Raw genomic sequence first — 12,854 nt, forward strand, 5'->3', positions numbered from 1 at the left:
GGCTAGGACTTTCAGTACTATACTGAACAAAAGTGGCAAGAGTAGGCACCCTTGTCTTCTGATCTTAGCAGAAAAGCTTTCAGCTTTTCACCATTGAATATGATGTTAGCTGTGGGCTCGTCATACATGGCCTTTATTATGTTGACATATGTTCCCTCTATGCCCACTCTGTTGAGAGTTTTTATCATGAATGGATGTTGAATTTTGCCAAATGCTTTTTCTTCATCTATTGGGATGATCATACGATTTTTCTTTCATTCCATTAATGTGGTACATCATATTTATTCATTTGTATATGTTGAACCACCCATGCAACCCAGGGATAAATCCCACTTGGTCATGGTGTATGATCCTTTTAATGTACTGTCGAATTTGGTTTGCTAATATTTTGTTGAGAATTTTTGCATCTGTATTCATTAGATGTTGGTCTATAGTTTTGTTGTAGTGTCCTCATCTGGCTTTGGTATCAAAGTAATGCTGGCCTTGTAAAATAATTTTGGGGGTGTGATTTCCTCTTCAATTTTTTGGTAAGCGTTTGAGAAGGATTGGTGTCTTTTTTTAAATCTTTGGTAGAATTCACCAGAGAAACCATCTGATTCTGGGCTTTTTTGGGGGGGCGGGGGGGACTTTTGATTATAGATTCAATCTCCTTTCTCATTGTTGGTCTGTTCAGAGTTTCTGTTTCTTCATGATTCAGTCTTGGTAGGTTGTATGTTTCTAGGAATTTATCCATTTCTTCCAGATTATCCAATTTGTTGGCATATAATTGTTTTCAATAGTCTTATGAATTTCTGTGGTATAAGTTGTACTTGTCTCTTCATAGATTTCTGATTTTATTTGAGTCCTCTCTCTTTTTCTCTTGGTGGGTTTGTCTAAAGGTCTACTTTGTTTATCTTTTCAAAAAACAAACAAAAACAAACCAAGCTCTTCGTTTCATTGATCTTTTCCATTATTTTTTTCATCTCTACTTCATTTATGTCTGCAGTGATCTTTCTTTCCTTCCATTAACTTTGGACTTTGTTTGTTCTTCTTTTTCTAGTTCCTTGAGGTGTAAAGTTAGGTTGTTTGTTTGAGACCCTTCTTGTTCTTGATGCAGGCATTTATCTGTATGAACTTCCCTCTCAGAACTGCTTTGCTGCATCCCGTAACTTTTGTTATGTTGTATTTCCATTTTCATTTGTCTCAAGGTATTTTTTGATTTCTCCTTTGATTTCTTCATCAATCCATTTGTAGTGTGTACAATAACACACTGGTGTGTTATTAAATATTCCCATATTTGTGAATTTTCCAGTTTTCTTCTTGAAATTGATTTTTGGTTTCATAACACTGTGGTCAGAAAAGATGCTCGATATGATTTCAATCTTCTTAAATTTACTGAGACTTGTTTTGTGGCCCAATATGTGATCTATCCTAGAGAATGTTCCATCCTAGAGAATGTTCCATGTACACTTAAGAATGTACTCTGCTGTGCTTGGATGGAATGTTCTGTATATATCTGTTAAGTTCATCTGACATAATATATGGTCCCATGCTTCCTTATTGATTTTCTGTCTGGATAACCTATCCATTGATGTAAGTGAGGTATGGTTAAATCCCCTACTATTATTGTATTGCTATCTATTTTTCCCTTTAGGTCTCTTAATATTTGCTTTATATATTTAGGTGCCCCTATGTTGGGTGAATAAATACTTACAAATGTTATAACAAATGTTATAGCCTTTTATTGGAATGACCTCTTCATCATTGTGTAATGCCTTTGTGTCTTATTTTAGTCATTGTTTCAAAGTCTATTTTGTTTGATATAAGTATAGCTACCCCAGGTTTCTTTACATCTTTACATCTGAAGTGAGTTTTTTATAGGCCGCATATGGCTAGGTCTTGTTTTTGTTGTTGTTTTGTTTGTTTTTGTTGGAAAGGATTTTCATTAAATTTTATTTAAATTTCAAAGTTACAGAAAAATTCCAGTAGTAAAATAGACTCCTATATACCCTTTACCTTGATTCACCAAGTGTTAATGTTGCCATATTTGCTTTATTTCTCTTTCTAAATACATAGATTTGTTATTGTTGTCGTTACTATTGCTGACCCATTTCAATATAAGGTTCAGGCCCATGACCCTTTTTTATTCCTAAGTACTTCATCATTATGTCCTTGAACCCTTATCTTATGGAACCACATTGCACTATATTATCATCTAATTTGTAGCCTATATTTAAATTTTACCAATTGCCTTAATAATTCATAATGTCTTTTATAACTATAACCATATATGTGCATATATATATATATATATATTCCTCCCCCACTGCCAGAACCTAGGGACATATGTTGCATTTCTTTGTCTTGTGTCTTTCCTTTCCTTTTTTTTTTTAAGTATAGTTGGTTTACAATGTTGTGTTAATTTCTGCTGTACAGCAAAGTGACTCAGTTATACATATATTCTTTTTTTAATATTCTTTTCCATTATGGTTTATCATAGGATATTGAATATAGTTCTCTGTGCTATACAGTAGGACCCTGTTGTTTATCTAGTCCATGTATAATAGCTTACATCTGCTAACCCCAACCTCCTCCCCCTTGGCAACCACAAGTCTGTTCCCTATGTCTGTGAGTCTGTTTCTGTTTCTCATCTTTCTCTTTCTGACTTACTTCACTTAGTATGATAATCTCTAGTTGCACCCATGTTGCTGCAAATGGCACTATTTCATTCTTTTTTTATGGCTGAGTAGTATTCCATTGTATATATGTACCATATCTTCTTTATCCATTCCTCTGTTGATGGACACTTAGATTGTTTCCATGTCTTGGCTATTGTGAATAGTGCTGCTATGAACACAGGGGTGCATGTATCTTTTTAGATGAGTTTTGCACGGATATATGCCCAGGAGTGGGACTGCTGGATCATGTGGTAATTCTATTTTTAGTTTTCTGAGGAACCTCCATACTGTTCTCCATAGTGGCTGTACCACTTTACATTCCCACCAACACTGTAGGCAGGTTCCCTTTTCTCCATGTCTTCTCCAGCATTTGTTATTTGTAGAGTTTTTAATGATGGCCATTCTGACTGGTGTGTGAGGCAGTATCTCATTGTAGTTTTGATTTACATTTCTCTAGTAGCAATGTTGATCATCTTTTCATGTGCCTGTTGGCCGTCTGTATTTCTTTGGAGAAATGTCTATTTAGGTCTTCTGTCCATTTTTCTTTTTTAAAAAAATTTTTACTGGGGTATAGTTGATCTATAATGTGTTAGTTTCTACTGTACAGCAAAGTGAGTCAGTTATACATATACATACATCCACTCTTGTTTTAGATTCTTTTCCCATATAGGCCATTACAGAGTACTGAGTAGAGTTCCCTGTGCTATACAGTAGGTCCTTATTAGTTATCTATTTTATATATAGTAGTGTGTATGTGTCCATCCCAATCTTCTGCCCATTTTTCAGTTGGGGTTGGTTTTTTGTTGTTGAGTTCTATGAGCTGTTTGTATATTTTGCAAATTAAGCCCTTGTTGGTTGCATTATTTGCAAATATTTTCTCCCATTCTGTAGGTTGTCTTTTCATTTTGTTTATGGTTTCCTTTGCTGTGCAAAAGCTTTTAAGTTTCATTAGGTCCCATTTGTTTATTTTTGTTTTTATTTCCATTTCTCTAGGAGCTGGGTCAAAAAGGATCTTGCTGTGATTTATGTCATAGAGTGTTCTGCCTATGTTTTCCTCTAAGAGTTTTATAGTGTCTAGCCTCACATTGAGGTCTGTAATCCATTTTGAGTTTATTTTTGTGTATGGTGTTAGGGAGTGTTCTAATTTCATTCTTTCACATGTAGCTGTCCAGTTTCTCCCATTCTGAGGGTTGTCTTTTCATTTTGTTTATGGTTTCCTTTGCTGTGCAAAAGCTTGTAAGTTTGATTAGGTCCCATTTGTTTGTTTTTATTTCTATTGCCTTGGGAGACTGTAGGTCTTGTTTTTTAATCCATTCAGCCACTCCATATATTGTGATTGGAAAATTTAGTCCACTTAAATTTAAAGTAATTTTTGATAGGTATGTACTTACTGCCAGTTAAAAAATTGTTTGCTGGCTGTTTTGTAGTTCCTCTGTACCTTTCTTCTTCTTGCTCTCTTCCTTTGTGATTTGATGATTGTCTGTAGTGTAATGCTTAGATTTCTTTCTCTCTATTGTTTGTGTGTAGGTTTTTGCTTTGTGGTTACCATGAGGCTTAGATAAAACATATTTATAACAATCTATTTTAAGTTGATAATACCTAAGTTCGAACACATTCTAAAAGCTCTACATTTTTACTCTCCTCCCTGTTTTATGTTTTTGATGCCACAATTTACATATTTTTATCTGTCTATTAACAACAAATTACTTTGGTTATAGTTATTTTTATTACTTTTGTTTTATAACCTTCATACTGAACATAAAAGTAATCAGCCCATCACTGTTACATGATTTGATTATTTTGAATTTAATTATATAATTATTACCTTTACTTGTGAGACACATACTTTCATGTTTTCCTGTTACTAATTAGCTAGCACCGTTTTGTTTCAGTTTAAAGAAGAAGTCCGTTTTACATTTCTTGTAAGGCTGGTCTAGTGGTGCTGCATTCCTTCAGCTTGTCTGGAAAACTCTTTTTATCTATCATCTCTCCTTCAATTCTGAAGGACAACTTTGCTGGATAGAGTCTTCTGGTACTTTGAATATATCATGAAACTCCCTTCTGGCCTGTAAAGTTTCTCCTGAAAAATCTGCTGATGGATTTATGGGGATTCCCTTGTATGTAACAAGTTGTTTTCCTCTTGCTGCTTTTAAGATTCTCTCTCATTGTCTTTAACTTTTGACAGTTTAATTATAATGTGCGGGAACTGTCCAGGCTTCCTGGATCTAGACGTATGTTTCCTCCCTCAGGTTAAGAAAAGTTTTCTGCTTTCCCTCTCTCTTTCCCTTCTAGGACCCTATATTAGGAATATTTGTCTGCTTGATGGTGTCCAATAAGTTCCTTAAGCTATCTTCTCTATCATTCTTCTTTTAAAAAATTTTATTGAAATATTGTTGATTTTACTATGTTGTGTTTCAGATGTATAGCAAAGTGATTCACACATATATATGTGTGTATATATATATATATATATTTATACATATATTTTTTTACATCTCTTCCATGATAGGTTATTTACAAGATATTGAGTTCCCTGTGCTATACAGTAAGTAAGTCCTTGCTGGTTATCTATTTTATATATAGTAGTGTGTATCTGTTAATCCCAAACTAATAATCTCCCCCCCCTTCACTGTTCCCCCTTTGGCAACCATAAGTTTGTTTCTTTCATTTTTCTTTTTCATCCTATGATGGATGAATTCCACTGCCCTGTTTCTGGGTTCGCTCATCCTTTCTTCCAATTCATCTAGTCTGCTGTTCAACCCTTCTATTGTATTTATTGGTTCAGTTATTGTATCCTTAGCTTTGTGATTTCTATTTGGTACTTTTCTTATATTTCTCTCTTCCTTGGAATTCTCTATTTATGCATTGTTTTCCTGACCTTGATGAGCATCTTTAGGGCTGTTATTTTGAATTCTCTATTTGCAAAATACTTATGTCAGTTTCTTTAAGGTCTTTTTTGAGGTTTCATCGTGCTCTGTTCTTTGGAATATATTTCTGTTTTTTCATTTGCCTTGAGCTTTGTGTTGGTTTCTATGTGTTGGCTATAACAGTTACCTCTGCCATCTCTTAAACTTTTGTGATTGTCCACAGAGGCTTCTTTGTTCTTAGTGGCTCTTAGTAGTTAGTTGAGGGTGTGCCCAGACCTGTCAGTGTTCCAATGGGGAGGATTTCAGTCAGCACTTAGATGCAAGACGATTGGAAGGCTTACCCCTGCCCTGGCAATAGCTTTTAAAGGATGTAAATAGACCTCTTTCAGGGAAAAAGTGGGAGATGTAAGTTTCTGTATGCCCCCTCTGCACTGAGCTCTGGGGAGATGATTGATAGCTATTTAAAAACTGTTTTTTTGGTATGCTACCATTCCATTGAACCTGTGAACATAAACCCTGCTGGCCACCAGAGCACCAGGTGTGTGCACAAGCTCCTTTATGGGAGATACCAATGACCTGGAGTGAGGCAGCAGAGTGGGAAGATGGCACTGGCCGGCCTGCACGATCTCTAGAGAGTACTGAAGTCAGCCCCTGTATGTGTGTTAAATGAATAAGAAGCCTGCCTCTTCAGGCTGAGGCTTTTGAGTTATAAACAAAGAGGACTGTTTCATGGAAAGACTGGATGCATTCCAGTCTGCTGCCTCTACGCTGTGCACTGGGGGGGGGGGGGGGGGGGGGGAGGTGGGGTTAGCCTTGGTGAGTCCATGTGAGCCCTTTAAGTAAGTACTGCCTCTTAGTTCCATAGCCTTGTGGATCTCTCTCACGGATGCAAGCCCCACTGACTTCAAAGTTAGTTAGGTGTTTGTGGAGCCCAAACCTTTACTCCTCAGGGAGAAGCTAATAGTTGAGAGTTCTTTCCTGGTTGTGTGTCACCATGCCAGGGATGGGGTTTACAGCAAGACTGTGTCTCAGGCTCTCCTACCTGTTTCTTTTCTTTTAAATTAATTTTTATTGGCATCTAGTTGATTTACGATGTTGTGTTAGGTGTACAGCAAAGTGAATCAGTTATAGATATACATGTATCCACTCTTTTCCCAGATAGGTCATTTTAGAGTATTGAGTAGAGTTCCCTGTGCTATACACTAGGTCCTTATTAGTTATCTATATTTTAGTGTGTATGTGTCAATCCCAATTATTTCCTCCCCTGGTAACCGTAAGTTTGTTTTCTACATCTCCTACCCGTTTTGATGGGGGCTTTTTTTCTGTTTGTCCAATGTATAGGAGTCACTCAGGTAGTTCCTGAATTTCTTTGAGAGGGAACTGTTACAGGTGTAGTTGTAGATTCCCTGTTTCTGTGAGTGGGGGGGGAATTCAGGATCTTCTTATGTTGTCATCTTGATTCAGAACCTCAGGCTAAATTTCCTAAGTGTGTGCACTGTTCCATATGTACACAAGGTTACACATTGTGCTTGGCTTTGAAAACAATCAATCCAATCATTCAACAAGCATTTTACTGAATGTCTGTTGCATAAAAGGTGATCAAATGGGGAAGAAAGTGAGCAAGACTTAGTCCTTGCCTTTAAGGAGGTTAAGTTCTAGGGAGAAGAAACAAAGTCTAATAACTAACTCTAAAACAGAATAAATTAATTACAGGATATAATAATGTATGATGAAGTTCCCCAAAAAGACAAAATGAGTGAAAAGGATGGTACATTTCAGGTTAAGCACAGGGTCAGAGATGGCTGACAGCATGGATTAGTGAAACAGCATGATATGTTTGCAGGAGCACTGGGGTCTGCAAATGGAGGCAGGGGATCATGTTTGAAGACAGTGAAAAATTGGGCTCTAGAGGAAGGTGAGAATACCTTTGAATTTGAATACCATGCTAAGGAGTATGGACTTGAGGCAAACAGGAGCCATAAAAAAGGGAGAAGAATAGTTAATATACAATCTGAATGTTTGTTTGTTAGGGGAATAACTGGATACACGTGGAAGATGGCTTGGAAAGAGAGCCTAAAGACAGAGAAACCAATTAGGAGAGGTGTTGCCTTGATGACCGGAGAGGTGTTGGTGGGGCTTGGCTCAAGAAGGAAGGTAAGTAAAGGAAGGGGTGGTTTTAGAGGTAATGAATATGTTTAGTACCTTGGCTGTGATGATGGTATCATGGGGTATACATATGTCCAAACTTATCAAGATGTGTACATTTCTTTGTATATCAATTATGCTTTGATGTAGGTAAAGGGGAAAAAAGTGTGGAAAATGACTGCCTTTGTACAGTTTAGAAATTCTGGAGGTTGATCGCAAATTTTGGATTGTTGTTTTTTTTTGGTTTTATCCAGAAAATACTCACTCACTCACTCACTCAGGAGAGAGGTCTAGGCTGACAATCTTGAGAAAAGCCTTGAAGCGATGCACTGAGGGGACACATCATCACCTATGCAGTCATGTGGCATAAATACTTAGCCTGAATCCAATCATGAGTAAACAAGCAGGCAATGCAAAGTGAGAAACATTTTACAAAACAACTGGCCTGACCTCTTCTGAAATGTCAGTCTCATGAAAAAATCTGAAGAGGCTAGGGAAGTGTTCTAGACTAAAGCATGACCTTTCATTGGCTCCTGAGTGAAAAAAGCCAAAAAGCTAGAAAGAATATTATTGGCAGAATGGGGGATATTTCAATTTAAATTAGATAATAGTACTGTTTCAGTGTTTATTTCCTGAGTGTGATTATGTAAGAGAATATCTTTCACCTTGGAAGATATATGTTGAAGTGTTACTAAGTATGCAACATAATCATTAAAACTATACAGGCACATAAAATATACATGAATATCAATGCAGGATATATAAAGATGTTTGTTAACATATAGATAAACATAAATAAATAGATGTTACTGTAAATAAAGCAAATGTGGCAAAACATTGAATTAACTGCAGTTCTGCCCTAAGTTTGAAATTGTTCTAAATAAGAAGCTAAGGAACCTTTAAACACTGTTTAAACGAACAAGTTAAATATAAAAGGTTCTTAAAAAAGAATGATTGATTGGGTAGAAGAAGTTAAGAGAGTCAGAGATAAGCTGTTGGGAAGATACACAGATAGATAGACTTTGTTCATTTCTAACAGAATGTGAGCTTCATTAGGACATCGTCCCATTTTAAAAGACGTATAGAACGCACACATGGTACCCAGAGACTTACGAGTGGTATTTCATGGTTTGAGGAAACACTCCAACTCATTAGATCACCCAGTATGACTTCACCCATATTTCTCTTTAAAAAGTCTTGGGGTTATATATTAAAAGAATGCAACTCTCTACCAGAAAATGGTTCAGCAAATCCCAGCCATATCACATCTCAGAGCTTCAAAGCATGAGGATACACACTGCATTTATTTCAACACCTGTGTGCATCCTGCAAGATGATGGTCTTTTTTTTTTCTTCTTTACAGTGAAAAAAAAAGTCACCTTTGAACTCAGTCTTTTCATCCAGAGAACAAACTTATTAACAACAGAGCCTATCCATTTTACATTGGCAAGTCATCTCTTAGCCTAACTAACTCGGCCACTGGAGAAAGCACTTCTGTTCTGCCACGATCCTCTCAGCTCCACGGCCTGATGTGGACTTTAATTTGGGTGCTTTCATAGGCACGCTGCCTCTTTGCCAGTGTTGACAGGCCTAAATAATTAACGCTTCTAAGCACCCAGGGCTCTGAATCTCACCACTAAAATATGTGACTTCGTTTCACAGGCTTTGCTTACTTCAGAAAAAGGCAAAATCCTGCAGTAGGCATTAACAACAGAGGTACTAGAACTCAGTTATTTTTGGAATTCATAGACTTTACAAAGGCATATAATATTTTGTCATATGCTGCGCTGTCACTTACAGTCCCAACAGGCCATTAGCTCGACTCAGATCTCATGTGGAGAAAGAGAATCTGATGCCCTAAATCACTGAGGTGTGGTAAAGCCGGGAAAACAACTCCAAACATTTCCTCTTCCTTCAGAAAAGAAACCTGGCTTTTCTACAAGCTTTGATTTCTCTAATCTCAGTGCCCTCATCCACCTTCGTCAACATCTTGAGGAATCTTTCTCCTTTCTCAGCAACCCTGGCCCCTCCATGATCTGCATGTATAATCAGCAGTGGCTCACTGGGAGGCCACCTCTTAGACATAGGCGTCACTGGAAAGTGTTTGTTTTTTACTTTCCACGATGTCCAACTTGTGAATTTTCCTGACCATGGTCCCCAATCCGCCACCATAAAATGCACTCATACCTTTCCTTTTTGTCCCATCAATTTGGATTAGGCACTTCACCTCTCTCTATATTCTACTCTCACGGAAGATCCTAAGTATAAAATGAATTCTTCAACACACCATGGTACCAGGCAACAGAGCTTTAAGTGTGAATCAAGGAGTCACAGGTCTCTTCCTTTCTGTGAGGTAAGAGGGTCAAGTAAACCCAGTTGAGGACCCAGGAAAACACAAGAATGCTCGAATGCTCAACATCATTAGAGAATCAAAACTACAATGAGATATCATCTCACACCGGTCAGAATGGCCATCATCAAAAAATCTACAAACAACAAATGCTGGAGAGGGTGTGGAGAAAAGGGAACCCTCTTGCGCTGTTGGTGGGAAGGTAAACTGATACAGCCACTATGCAGAACAGTATGGAGGTTCCTTAAAAAACTAAAAAGAGAACTACCATATATGACCCAGCAATCCCACTCCTGGGCATGTACCCTGAGAAAACCATAATTCAAAAAGAGTCATGTACCACAATGTTCATTGCAGCTCTGTTTACAATAGCCAGGACATGGAAGCAACCTAAGTGTCCATCGACAGATGAATGGATAAAGAAGATGTGGCACATATATACAATGGAATATTACTCAGCCATAAAAAGAAACGAAATGGAGTTATTTGTAGTGAGGTGGATGGACCTAGAGTCTGTCATACAGCGTGAAGTCAGTCAGAAAGAGAAAAACAAATACCGTATGCTAACACATACATATGGAATCTAAGAAAAAAAAAGGTCATGAAGAACCTAGGGGCAAGATGGGAATAAAGACACAGACCTACTAGAGAATGGACTTGAGGATATGGGGAGGGGGAAGGGTAAGCTGGGACAAAGTGAGAGAGTGGCATGGACATATACACACTACCAAATGTAAAATAGCTAGCTAGTGGGAAGCAGCCGCATAGCACAGGGAGATCAGCTCTGTGCTTTGTGACCACCTAGAGGGGTGGGATAGGGAGGGTGGGAGATGCAAGAGGGAAGAGATATGGGAACATATGTATATGTATAACTGATTCACTTTGTTAGAAAGCAGAAACTGACACACCATTGTAAAGCAATTATACTCCAATAAAGATGTTGGAGAGAGGAAGGGGATAGAGCAAGTATTTGTGGCCTTCATAAAACCCCCTATTGTCTAGCCTAGCACAACCAGAAAAACCAGTAAGCAGATGGCTGGCAACCACCTGTCATGGTCCTTTTAACAATGGATTCATTGCCCCTGCAAAATGCTTTACTTGTTTTGACCTTTTATTTGCCTCATTAACTCCAGTTTTCTTGGAACCCCGTCCTAGGCCGAGAAGACTACTGAAGAACACCACCAGACCCGGCTGACCATTTCGTCTACAAACTTTTTTATCTCCGCCCTCAGTGTTACTTGATAATGTTCCAAAAGGGTCTTTACTTTCCTCAGGCCACACTCATTTTCAAGATTACAAGATTACCTGACCGTTTGTTTCACTGAAAAGACAGACATCTCCAACTTCCCTTCTCTTAGCCACTTCTGAGGAAGCATTTTCAGCTAATGCCCTTACAGCGATCCACTGAGCTGTAATTTATTTTCATTTCGATTGAGCCCTTTTCAGCGTTTTGACCTGTTGCACTCATCTTCTTCCTTAAACCTATGCCTGCCTGTGTGGCTGAACCACACTGACTCCATTTTGTCAGCTCCATCTTGGGCACACAGGCCTCCTCCCTCCCCTTTCTGTGTGACTGAGCTTCAGCCTACTCACTAGGAATGTGCCCAAGCCAGACAAGTTCCCTCTCAGCCTTTTACCCTTGCCTTCCTCTGATGCGAAAACTGGAAGAATGCCTTTTGCTGACACAGATGGTTAATGGTCATGAGACCACCACCACCACCCCCTCCCAGAAGGGAGGAAAAAGCCCCAGTTTCCATCCGTGCATACATGCTTTGGCCCCTTTAAGTCCCCCTGTACCCCTTTCGGCGGCAGGGAGTGCAGCTGCAAATGTTTGTTTCAGCATGGATGTTTCACCGTCCACCTGATCCTACCCTGTACGTAAGCTACCCATAGTAAACTTCATATTTGTACTTTATGGAGTTGCCTGCTTCGTTTTCTGGTCTTGCTGTTCCTTTTGAATGGAGGATATTATTCAGTAATCCCTATTCAGTAACCTTTCCAACACTACTCCCCACTCCTTCACTACCCCATCACCCAAATGGAGGTCTTCCCCGAGGCGCTGTATCCAAGCACCTGTGTTATATATTTCTCATCTCACCCCTTTCAGCTATCAATTCTGTGGAGTTCACTCTCAAATCTCTCCAAACTGTCCTTTTACCACCTCCTAAAACAAACACAGTATATTTCCACATTCAAAAGGATCACTATCATCTTCTTCCAACCAAATCCTCTCCCCTCATTTCCTTTCCTTATATTTTTCCAGTCAGTCCCCTGGCCTTGGGTACTCTATTTTCAAATAAGTCCCATAACTTGGCCTTTGTGATTGCCTCCTATAAAAGTTTTACTTTGGGGCAGATAAAACTGCCGGAGTACATCTTTTTAGCTATTTCCCACCTGCTAAGTGATTTTCAGTGGCTCCCTGACACTGACCACACACCTCTGCCCAATATTCATGTCACTATAATGTGACTCCAACCTTCCTCTGCAGCCTTACTTCCTCCCCCACCCCACCTCCTGCTTGGACCCTATCTATCTAACTGGACCATTGGCTCCTTCCTGCCCTTGGCCCAAGGCCCTCATCTCTACATCTTCAGTTATGCTATACCTTCTTCAACATATGCTCAGTTCCTACTCCAGCCTTCAAAACTCTTCACAAATATCAATTCGTCGAAAAGCCTTCTCTGATCTCCGAAATGAATGAAACTTTAATACCACGTTGCCTTGTTCTGACTAACTGAATAGCCAGTCCTTTGCGGGCTAGGACTATGTCTTTCATCTTCATACCCCAAAGGCATTTATGACAATCCCTTGTCCAGAACCGATATTAGATAATTT

The 12,854-nt window shown here is 38.6% G+C and overlaps 1 protein-coding gene across 7 annotated transcripts in view; it reads right to left on the bottom strand.

The window, feature by feature from the left end:
• DMD (dystrophin) overlaps positions 1-12,854 on the bottom strand; it is a 2,476,968-nt gene that overhangs the window by 20,868 nt on the left and 2,443,246 nt on the right. The gene's annotated exons all lie outside the window — the stretch shown is intronic.

The sequence above is a fragment of the Balaenoptera ricei genome, chromosome X, assembly GCF_028023285.1.
Source record: "Balaenoptera ricei isolate mBalRic1 chromosome X, mBalRic1.hap2, whole genome shotgun sequence".
Classification (NCBI taxonomy): Eukaryota; Metazoa; Chordata; class Mammalia; order Artiodactyla; family Balaenopteridae; genus Balaenoptera; species Balaenoptera ricei.